Raw genomic sequence first — 12,660 nt, forward strand, 5'->3', positions numbered from 1 at the left:
TTAATCGAAATAAACAATAAAATAAAGTGTAATTATATAAGTACATGTAGTTTCTTCTCAAAAATGGTCACCTAACTCCTTAGCACAGTGGGTTAGAGGGTTTACTAGGAACCTATAAGTCATGAGTTCGAATCCCGCTGGGGTTTTTACAATTTTTACCTTTTCAAATATTTTTAAAAGCTATTTTTTGGTTAAATATTGTAAAATTTGAAAATTCTAAACCGGTGAAAAGTTTTCAATTATATAGTACTTTAATCCACATTAATATCGACAGATGTCCCATACCACCTTAAAAAGGAGGGAAATCAAATTCTGCTAATGAATGGTTTTGATGACTATTCACCATGGGCAGATAGCATGGATACTATTTTAGATAAAAAGGCATGTTTATGCGGGCGCCTTCTAGTGATCAATTTGTCGGTCTGTCCATCCGAGATGGCTTGACAGGAGCATAGCTTCTCTCCCCTTGGCCCAATCTGGCTCATACCTCATCCACAGGGTTCCTTTGGTTGAAGGATGTGCAGTGACCTTGAACCATGTTTTTAGGTATAAGGTTAAGGTCATAGAAGAATTATATATATAAAATCCTTGTCTGGGGCATATCTTTTTTCCCTTTGGTCCAATCTGGCTAATACTCACAGAGTGTTTCTATGGTTAAACGATGTGCAGTGACCTTGCATGAAATTTCTAGGTAACGGGTGAAGATCATATCGGATCATGCAAAAATCCTTTTTTGAGAGCATATATAATTTCTACTAACCCCTATTTGGCTCAGACTTCACATAAGCAGAGCTTTTGAGTAAAGGGTGAAAGGGTTTGTAGTGACCTTGAACCTATTTTCAGTGAAAAGAAACTGTGAAGGTCATATCAGAATTATATTTTTAAAAATCCTTGTCCGGAGTATATCTTCTCTCCCTTTGCTCCATTCAGCCTCATACTTTACCCACATGATGCCTTTGTTCAAAATATATGCAATGACCTCGAATGATATTTGTAGATGAAGAGTCAAGGTCATATCAGATCACACAAAAATCCATATTTTAAGAGCATAGATATACTCTCCTTTTAGCCCCTATTTGGCTAATATTTTACCTTTACAGAGTTTATTGGTTAATGGCGTGCAGTGACCTTGAACCAAGTCTGTCAATGTGAAGGTCATAGCAGATCTTTTTAAAATTAGTTTTAAATAGTAGATTATTTTCCAAATATGCTTAATCTTGGTCAGATTGAACAAAAATGCATGTATGTTAGGGGGAATGAAATTGAATTAAAAGTTCTATGCCAGCTGGAAAAATTTCAAGTTATAGGTCAAGGTCAAAGCAGAATTCTCTGAAATAACATAAGCGTGGCCCTTTGAAATGTTCACCATTTCAATGTTGTCTTGTTCATAGTAATTTTACATAGAAAATATTCACAGAAGTACAGTAAAGTAAACTTAACATCGATAAATTTCTGACAATTAATGACGCAACGAGCACACAGTACAAAAGGTCAACCTTTTGAAAAGCAGTGAAGAGGAAAAGTTGCTCAGAATTATGTTTTAAACCAAATTGATTTTTTACATAAATTTTAATTTTGCATTCTGGGTTAAGAAAAAAGATGTTAGTTCAAGGTAAAGTAAACTTGTACCTAAAATGAAGTCAAATTTGTTAAGTCGTACTTAAACACATTGGTTTTTTTGTTAAGTCGTTCTTGAAATGGTTAAGGGTTTTTGGTTAAGTCGTACTTAAAAACATTCGGATCATGTTAAGTTGTACCAAGAATCATTCGATTTTTTTTTATCTTTTTGTACTTAGGTTTCTTTGTTACTAGATTAAGAACTCTGCTTCTTAGACGTACTTCTAGCGTTGCTTTCGACATTAGCGGAAAACCCACTCGTTGCTTTGCAACGAGCTTTGCTCTAGTTCTTTTTTTTTTTTTCTTCCTAGACGCGAACTTTGAGGCTTCATATCGTGCTCATTTCTGAACGGTTTTTGCTCAAATTTTCAGGGCTAATGGACTTTACAAAACACTATCTTCATCAATTCATAAAAGTTAGAATTCCCTTTCCGGTAACGAGTTATTCCCCTTTTAATTTTTTTTAGGGCCTTTGGTTTCCAGACAAAGGCTCCGAGACTATGATAGCAGGGAATGGGAATCCAACGAATTTGAATAGCAGAGACATTGTACTGGTGCACATTAGTTTTTGTTTTTAGATTACGTTTTTTATTTAGGAAAAGGTAGGGGTCAAAAAACAGGATTCCAAAAAGTGCAAAAATTTAGACAAATTTTCCTTTATATCTTTTTAACGAAAAATATTTTGTAAAGACATGTAGAATAAAAGTTGTGCAGAATATCAAGGGCTTTCATTTAACACCAATAAAAAAGGGCTGGCCCCTTAAATTAAGGGCCAATAGCCTCTAAAAGTTTTTGCTTAATAACTCAAAAACGGTTAGGATTTTGATATGGCTGTCGCTGGAAAAGTTGCTTGTTGGGATCTCATAAAGGTCGTCACAATGTTATTTTGTAAGTGATTTGTGTAGTATGAGTGTAAAAAGCTTTACATGTTGACATGTACCTGTTTTCATTTGACAAGTTAACGAAAGTCTTCGTGCGTACAACTGGCATAAAGTTGCCGCAGAAAGTATGCTGGTTTATACTGGAGGCATTAATTCATAAGAATTTTTTTGTTGTTGGAGTATTAGCTTTTCCTTTAGGAGTTAAAGTCATTGTTGTTAAGTTCTTATAGTGCACAATCATTAAAAACGGCAATTGGAAAACAAAACATTCTTTTTCTTTTCTAGTAAACCACAAAATTTGGAATTAAAAAACTCTGTGCATTACATTTTAGTTATTAACTCCATGCATTTAAAATCTACCTTGAATCAGAGCTGCATGTGTGTGTGCGTAAGCTCTCCCTTGCCCGCGGCCGAGAAAATCGGTTACCATGCTCGCGGCTGGACTACCTAGCGGTCAGCGGTTATCTAATACACGAGAGTTGCGTCTCTCATATATGAGTTTATTTAGCCGCGAACTCAAGAATTGTTTTAGTTTTGATTACACAAAATCTTTTGTGGATTAAACAAGTGGATGTCAAGTAAGAAATAGTTCATTTAATTAATAAAAGCAATGTCATTCTCTAAAGCAATAATAGACATAGATCAATTGTGGGGTTTAAGTTTAAAATATATAACTTCTATTTGATAGAGTAAGGTCATTATACTGCAAACTTTTCAAATCTTCCTTGGTTCTGAGCTGTGCGTTTCTGTGCGTTGTACCTTTACGTAATCTAAAGCGGTTATTTAATACACAAGATTCACACACCGCGACTTACACTTACATGCAAATGAACGTGTTTGAGTTAATATAGCCGTATATACAAGAACTGTTTTAATTTTATGTTATAAAAGTTTGTCCTACTTGTATATATATTTAATTAAATATTTGAGTGTAAATGAATATTAATGAACGATATTACTCCAAATCGGAAAAATCGTTAGACATAAACTAATGGTTCGTTTGTTCAGGTAATTAAAGTACTTTAAAAACTGTACAATTAATGTTTTAAATCAACACCCCCTTCAAATATTAAACCTTTAAATGATGATCATCCCTCGCACATGGCTGAGGAGATCCGGCGCGAGTGGATAAGTGATCCGCCGTTGGTTCGTATTCTTCTACATGTGACGCGTTTATGTTTCATATTTTGCACGGACACAACTATATTTTATTATGTTTTCAACTATTATATTGGTTTAAGACGAAAATATAAATTGATTTTACTTGTACAGTTGATTAAGCATTGATTTATACGATAGCGTACAAGGTAGTTTAAACTTGAAATCAAATTATAATCAAAGTTCCATGTTTGCGGTAGGGGCTAGCACGATAAAGGAATGCCCTGAATTGAGGCATTCGATTATTATTTTAAAAAAATTCACATGAGTTTAAACAACTTTAGATTAGATTCTATCGGTCACATATTAATCACTTATGTAGTTTCATTGTGGAAGCGAACTCATAACTGCCCACCCCCCCCCCCCCCTTTCCTCCCGCCCCGCTGACAGGTGCTCGCGCTGGATTTTTTTTTAATTGGGGAAAAGATAACAAGATCTGTCGAAAATCATTTTTGGTGGATTCTTCTTATGTGTAACATTTTGTTTCACTTTCCCATCCCTTTGTTTATTCGGCCAGTCTGTGTTAATTCAATTGCCGCATGCGACCGAGAATCTTGTGTCGCTTCAGCGCACACAGCTCAGAACATTTATAGCCCCAGGTCATCAATTGTTATGTAATTGAGTAACAGTTGGAAGGGTGATTTTACTACATAAAATAATAAAATCATAATATAATCTTTTTGAATTGAGTACCATGCGTATAGGTTCCCATAATAATTATTTTTTTTTATTTCCTATCTATGTTTACATTTACTTTTGTTCAAATAATTAATAAATTTTCTATCATTTAAATTGTGTGCTTCATCAAATACTGATTCCGATTACCTTGAAGTCATTAATCTTCCATTGGCTTTTTACAAAAGAAAGACGCCTGACCATCCAATGAAAACAAATACACAGAGTTTGATTGACAGGTTCAGCCAGGTGCAGGTCTCACCCGATGTCCGAGGTTATGTGTGCTGTTTGTACACAGCCAAATGGTCTCAGTAAGAGTTATCAGTAGGAGTTATCGATGTAAATAAATAATAAAAATACATGCCTATCAAAACATGATCGTGCAAGTTAAAGTTGATTTAGGTTTGTTCCAATAGAAATCATGTTTGCACTAACTTTATTTAATATTTTTTATGTATAGCGAATTTTAATATTGTTTCAGTACTGAAACATCGCATGAAAACGTTAAATATACATTTACTCTGTAACTAGTCGTCTTTTAATACATATACCTTTCTTTTGTTTGTTAACAATTCATTCAATTTTGTTAAAGTAATGTAAAACACGGGCGCCATTTTGAAACAATTAACTTGTCAGAGAGTTCCGAATGAAATCTGATGAACATTTCACACGGTTCTCGCACGCTTTGCCCGAAACGCTAAACGGTTTACATGAAACTCTAAAAGGTTTACACGAAACGTTTCTCGCACGTAGGCCGCACGCTTTTTTGGTGTAGTAGTACGTTTTAGGGTCTGTACATTTTGTCAGCACGCAATTCTAAACTTGCACATAGTCTTCAAAAAATTTAGAAATATTTTAATATAGAAGTTATCTTTGAGAAAAGTTTACATGTTTTGTAGGCGGGTTTAGTTTAAAAAAGAAATACACTTCCTGACATGAATCACCAGTACATACTGTTTATAACAATGCTTGCTACCCTTTGAAAATTTAACTCGCCATTAAACATCTCATTTTTTAAAGAATGTTTGAAACGATTACATAAACTCTGCTCGACAAATAGTTTTCCTAAAATATTTTCTTCCTTTCTTTTTTCAAAACACGTTTTATATACAGGCTTTCAATCACAACACGTTTTTATAACAAAAGCAGAACTGAAAGTATAGTCATTATAATCGTTTGACACCATATAACATATATTTTCAACTCGCAGCAACAACGGAAGACCTACTCGGGGCTTTGCCACGAGCTCTGCTCTAGTTTGACTCTTATAATCGGATTGAATATTCCAATAATTATAGGGTAGGAAAGAGTAGACGGGACTTTTTTGCGCATATCCTTCTGTACCATTCATTCAACACAGGTATTAGCACTCATCGAGTTCGACTTGCTTTCCTTTTCTTTCATCCACTGGATTTAAAGCTATTGATTTTTGAAAATATTTTGAATTTATGGCCTGATTATATATAAATTAGAGCTGCGCTGGTGCATATATTTACCCAAATGGACCAAAATATAACCAAATAAATCTAAAAATTTTGACAAAATTAGTTTTAAACGTACGACTCTTTTTCAATTCTAATCGGGTATGTCCTTTAGAAAAATCTTGAACCACACACATTTTAGCAAATAAAACGGCAATTGTTTCATTTTTTAAGGGGAGGGAGGTGGTGCCGGTAAAGGACATGTATTGCTTGTGGCAGTTGTGCTATACTCTCATTTGTTATAATAGGTAATACTACATATTGATATAAAATGAAAGTTTCCAATTACACTGTACATAGCTTCTATCACGCATTTTGACCCGTGCGATAGTTTAAAACAATTTTCAAAGCATTTAATGTCATTCAACCGATCATTTTTGAAATTTAATTTTCTGGATCCTCGCCTGATACGTCCGCCTTCATGTATATTAGAATCACATGTACGTTGACCATATGTACACATTAACTTCATCGGCTATGTGTAATGTAGTAGTATATTAGATACACACATCTTTGTTTGCAGTGCTAATTTACATCTTTAGAGATTTACTTACAAAAAACGTAAACATTTGTATGACTTATATGTAATTATTGTCAATTTTGGTGCGGTGGGGGGTAGGGGGGTAGGAAACTACAGAGAAACTTAACTTGGCTGTGAAACATATGCTTTTATTCTTTCTTGTTGATATATCAATGAATGAATTATAACAAAATATATGTACAACAATTAATTTTGAAATATTCATGCACAATCAAATAAAAGGTTTTACTGTTCTCTGCACAAGAAATCGGCAATGTGAACAAATTGGCACCCTATCATCCCTACCTTTAATTGTAGAGAGTAGGTATCCTTCTATATTGAAAACAATTCCAAAAGTAAGACTCATGATAAGTTGTTTACTGAGGAAAAGGAAAAAAATGTATTTATTAATAATTCCGTATGATGTGATAATATCTCAATGATTTGTTTATAATCATAGTACTAGCGTATCACTGTATGCATACATTAAAACAATAAGTAATGCTTATATTTATTAGTGAAACAGGACAGATTATTTATATTTAGATTATTTAGATACATGTACTAATCTTCATGCGGGGATCTAGAAAGGAAGGGGTCAGGGGATCTGGACCCCCTCCTCGGGAAAATTGGAGCTTATTAAATTTACATACTAAATTTTTTTAAAATTGGCCTAGGACCCAGAAAAAATTAGCTACGCTTATGAAGTTCTCTACCATAACCGCATTTTTACACAAAAGGGGTGAATAAACCCGGGTTTAAAACTATTACTGGTGGTGAAATACCTTAGGGTTCAAACGCATCAGGTGGAAATGCACCAGGGCAAACAAAATCACTTAGATCCGCGAAGCACACTGCATTATTACTAGTCTACTTAGATATTCTGTGTAAAAGTAAATACAAATAATTATTTAGTTAGGTAGGGAGAAGTGAACATAGCATATATTTGTATATAAGAGCATGTACGTATGATTTTTATTTAGAACAGTTTGATGTCGCTAGGATACATATTTTCAGATCCTTGATTTGATTGGTTAATTTAGATATTGAATCTCGAATTTCGAATCTCGAATCTCGTATTTCGAATCTCGTATTTCGAATCTCGAATGATCCTTCTCGGCTTTCGTACGTAGCCCAGAACGAATTCATATTTTTTATGTAATGTCACATGATATAGTCATTATGTGAATTTCATTGCGGGTGACGGCTGTGTACATATTTTTCTATTAAAAAAACTACTGAAAAAAGTGTCATCTGCTCAATGTTAAAAAAAAAATACCGGAAAAGGCCTTGTGTATGACGTCACAATTATACTTGAAAGTTTAATCAGGTTACTATTTACAGATCTACACTGTTCACGATTGCAGTATAGCAATGTTTATAATATTTTTTGCAATGTCACGGTGTTGGAGTTATATTTACATAAGGGGGTCATAGATGTATATTGTCTTGGTGTAGTTGTTTTATGTTTGCATAAGCGATGATCACTGTATATACTTGTACACTAACTCTGTGTTGATGTTCCATTCTGTCACAACAAACACATAATACCAAATAATTGTATGGATATGTAATTTTCACTGTAGATACTTGTACACTGTCACTGTATTGGTGAAGATTTGTCCAACCCAGAAATTGTTCTCATTATCCACACACAAACTACGGGGACACGTTACCCCTTGTTGTGGTGTAAGTAGTAGAGACAAGAACAGACCGTCCTGATTCAGAAGATGGACTGTGTCACTGATTCTATCACACACCAGGATGTGACCGAGTACATCGGTACATATTCCATAGGGATAAAACCCTGACCCCTGACCTGTGTAGGAGAACCTGTGTTGTCCTAATTTATTCATAACCACTACTGCTTTTTTGTTATAGTCTGATACACAGACGTCACCATTAATATTTTCTGTAATATAGGCTGGTAAAGAACTAAAAAAGTTTCTGTCCTTCATTGTCTCGCTGTATGTTCTGTATTTCTGTCCCTGTCTTGTTGTACCTGGTGACTTTACTTTCTCCACCCTTCCTCATCCACACCAGTATGTCCCCATTGATGTGGGAGGAATATATACTGAGTGGTTCCCATTCTCCTGTTTTAATGAATTCAGTGATTGTATTATCCAATGTTATCCTATTGATGACTTTGTTGTCTGTATAGATCAGATCCCCGTCCTGTGTGACTGTGTGGTAGCCTTCACCTTTACCATTGGTTGTTATCTTCTGAAGCTGATTTCCCTGTAGATCTGTTTGGAGAAGTTTACCTTGACTATCACTGACCCAGAGTCTGCCTGATTTACCCAGTGACAAATGAAATACACTGTCAACATGTGGTACTGTGTACTTCTTGACATTGCTGACAGAGGATGACAGTGTTTGTTTCACGTTAGACTTCTCTTTGTCTTCTTGCTTTCTTTTATCTGTAGACTTTAACAATGTAAGAGAATTTTCCATGGGCTTTACTTCTCTTTTATCGGGTTTAATATTTGGAATATATACATTTCCAAGTAACTTGTAAACGTCATCATCGCAAAACTGTCCAGAGGACTGGTTTAGGTGTGTCTGGTATGGATTTGGTTTTTAGATTTTCAAATTCATCAGAAAATAATTCTTTAATGTTGGTTAATGACAGGAAGCTTGACAACTCTTTGTCAAGATTTTCAAGATATTTAATATACTCGTCATATGTTGTTTCTTGTGAATTTAGCATTGATATAATGGATTTTTCTATCGTATTGACCTCTTCTAATTTTTTTGAAGTAACCATTTCTATTAACTCTCTGAGGGACTCGGAATCAGCCTTTATAGAATCTCTGATGTCATTCATAACCTTTTTTATATTTATTCTATCCTCCTGTACCTCCATTTTCAAGTTTTGGGAAGTTGACATAAAATTTTTTTGGATTTTGGAAATTTCTTCCTGGCAACATTTAAAATTTTCTGCATATATTTCTTCCAAGTCTTCAAGTTTATGACCAGAGTGTCCTTTCTTGACGACACACTTAAAACATAGAGGCATGTTACAGTCTTTACAAAGGATTTCTATATTTCGTGTTGGGTGGAACTTGCATTTTTCTACAGGAAGTTTTGGTTTCCGTTGTTTGTAAGGGACCACTTCGTGGTTCTTGGTATCTTGGTTCTTCTGATGTTCATTTCTGCATTGTTCACACATTGGTTTGTGACAGTCATTGCAGTAAATCTGGCAGCTTTTCTCACAAAGTTCTGTGCCACACACCAAATAATGCTGGGCTGTGTCGGGTATTTTTTCATCAGCCATTGTCATTTCTGAAAGAATGTCTCATAATATTATATCAAAACAATAGCCAATAAGTAAACTTGATATTTCATTGTTTGAATTCATATGATTAAATTTAGGGCCTTCATAATAATAGAAAGACAAATTTTATGACCTCGAAAAAGTTGTGACATCTCCAATTCAGTACGAACCCTGTTTATCGCTAAGAGAAGAAACTTAAAAACAAATACATGTATTTCATATCCAAGGATATGATTTCAAACTTTCATCTACTGTATGCCTGCTAAGTCACTTTTACTATGATGTAAGGATCACCTGGTCCATACGTTCCATAAATTTCAGGCTCGCGGAAAAGAAGTTATTCTCCAAACTTACTTAATATGTCTCACTTCTGTCCATCTTACATCGCCGAATTTTTCGTTTACGTCGAAATTATCAAATTTTACCATATAATCCCTACCTAGGTGAAAAGTTTCATCAAATAGACATGTCAGCGCATTATAAACAAAGAGAAAATGCGCGTAAAACAAGGAATAAAAACGCAAACTTTAAAGACAACATAGGTAAGTAAGGAATAAGGAATCGCTATTTGGGTATTATGCGATTTTAATTTTGGTCGGGGTGTGATCAAATCACGAAGGGCTTTGTGATAGATTTTATCATGCCCGACAGACATCATCACCTCATAATATTCAAAGAATGATTCCGTATTACTTATGTTTATATTTACAGAAATTGTACGATCACATATTTGAATTTTAATCAGAAAACCCCACTTCCGCCCCTATTATACGTCATTTGAATTTATTGGAATGTATTGTACAAAATCGATACGTTGTGTTATCACAGGTAGAGACACTGAAGAATGCAAATATTACTACAAATACATGTAGGTCACGATTCTCAGGTATGCAATCGGGTGTAACGAAGACGATATATACCCGTGTATTGATGCATATTGATGAGTAGTGTTCAACTTTAAAGTACATTGTCAAAAAAGGTAACATCACATACAGTACTTTCATATGCATTGTTTTTATTACTCAATTATTTGACCACCTGATGGAATTTGGGAATTTTTTGAATAAACTTATAATATATTGCATGTACTATATCGTACACTTATAGAAAATCAACTCAATAAGTAGGAATATGTATTGTCGGAATAATCAGTAAGTATTTGATTACACGAAGAAAACTTTACCTCTCGGTGATTAAGTTTGTTGATTATAAACAACTTCGAGTTTTGAAACATCTAAACTAGGAAAAAACGAATAATTAAAAAAGAACTAAAGTAATTTTAATTTAATTGATGAATTTGAAAAGTAATTGACCCCATCACTGGTGCAATTATTACGTATCTTTTAGTAAGCCAAAATTCTTTAATCATATGTAAACAATTTACATTCATTTGTCAAGTTCAAGAATGTGTAAAAACTTAGCAAAATAACACCATGTTCATTTTATCGATCATTAAATTTCGTGAAATCAGCAAGCCCTTTGCCTTAGAAGCACTAGAATACTGATATCTCCGACACGCGCGTTCCTTAGGTCATTTTAGAGGTCAGTCTTTTTTAATAGGTGTTAAGCTCCAAGATTTCACATGAAATACATTGTTAAGTAAGGTTAATTCAGTAACTGTAAACGTCTTTAAGTCCACACGGTTTCCTGTGTTAGTATATTTCACGGTGTTTTTCATTTCACGGAAAATCGATTAATTTCATTACGGATTACGTTTACTTAGAGGCGAAAAAAAATTCCTCTGAAAGGAACGAAAAACTACCTATTCTACATTGTAGCCCAACTACTGTGGTGCTGTTTTTCACTTTCAAACACCTAGGCCAATCACCTACTTTTTATGCTAGTGACCTCTGAATGTTCATTAAATGTTTATTAAAAAATTGTCAAAACTGTCTACCCTTTCTAAGGTTGTTTTTATTTTGCAATTATAAGAAATAATAAAACACTTTGTTGGTTAGAAAATGAAAAAATATGAAAAGCTATACTAGTTTCATATTTCAAAGAATCGTTTAAAGCTCATATTTTAAATCCTTTTTTCCTCTATCAATTTTCAAAATTCTACGCATTTTTGATCGAGTTTTAAAAAAAAAATGACTAATAGGAGCTCCAAACCATTGTTTGCCTAAAATCACTTTTATTGTTTGTATTTATTCTTCGACATTAACATTATATAAGGTCAATGATCAAATTTTCAAGATATTCTATCTGAAAGTAATTTAAAGTATTTTAAAGATTTGTCCTATCTCGTGTCAGCCAGTGATATAAAATAATACACGATATAATACAACAATAAAATATGTAAAACGATATAGAAAAAACACGTAGAAACTTAACTTTTGCAACTACAAAAGCGACAAAAAGTTTTTTAAGAGAAAAAAAAAATGAAGAAATAAGTCCGAATTTCCTAAGTTTCAATTTTTATCTTCCTTCATCGTATCATATCTTCCTCAAATAAACAAAACATGGATATCAATTTTGATTTTTGTAAATTAAATTGTAATTTTGTGTTTTTAAAACAACTTTTGACTTCAGGTATTGAACTTTGTAAAAATATTTTTTGAAATCTCAAACACTGAGTAAACGTAATCCTACATGTAATATGTTGTACCGTGCGACCGTTGCGGCGATCGCAGCAGATATAAACAAAAGATATAGCTTGCATCATTGTCAACTAATGTCAGTTCCAGGTTCTCGTTTCCATGATTTTTGACAATTATTAATAAATGAACATCAGAATTAAGAAAAATAGTATTTCTCAGTTTTGCAAATTTTCCAAACAAAACCCAGCAGGCATTTCAACGTTGATTCAACGTTGAAACAACGTCATGCCTCAACGTTGAAATGACGTTGAATTTTGGTTGAATATGAAAGTTGAATGGACGTTGAAATTTTGACGTTGATTCAACGTTGATATCTGACGTTGTTTCAACGTTGATTTAACGTCTTCTGACGTTGTTACAACGTTTAAATTTAGTTGATATTTGGTTGAAATGCTACAACTGTTTGACCTTGAACACTGATTTTTTTTCGCTAATTGCAGTGAATCATTTT

The 12,660-nt window shown here is 33.6% G+C and overlaps 1 pseudogene; it reads right to left on the reverse strand.

The window, feature by feature from the left end:
• Window positions 1–7,108: 7,108 nt before the first annotated feature.
• On the reverse strand, window positions 7,109–9,615 carry LOC128159147 (uncharacterized; annotated as a pseudogene).
• Between the last annotated feature and the right edge of the window lie 3,045 nt (window positions 9,616–12,660).

Source organism: Crassostrea angulata, chromosome 8, assembly GCF_025612915.1.
Source record: "Crassostrea angulata isolate pt1a10 chromosome 8, ASM2561291v2, whole genome shotgun sequence".
NCBI classification, from domain to species: domain Eukaryota; kingdom Metazoa; phylum Mollusca; class Bivalvia; order Ostreida; family Ostreidae; genus Magallana; species Magallana angulata.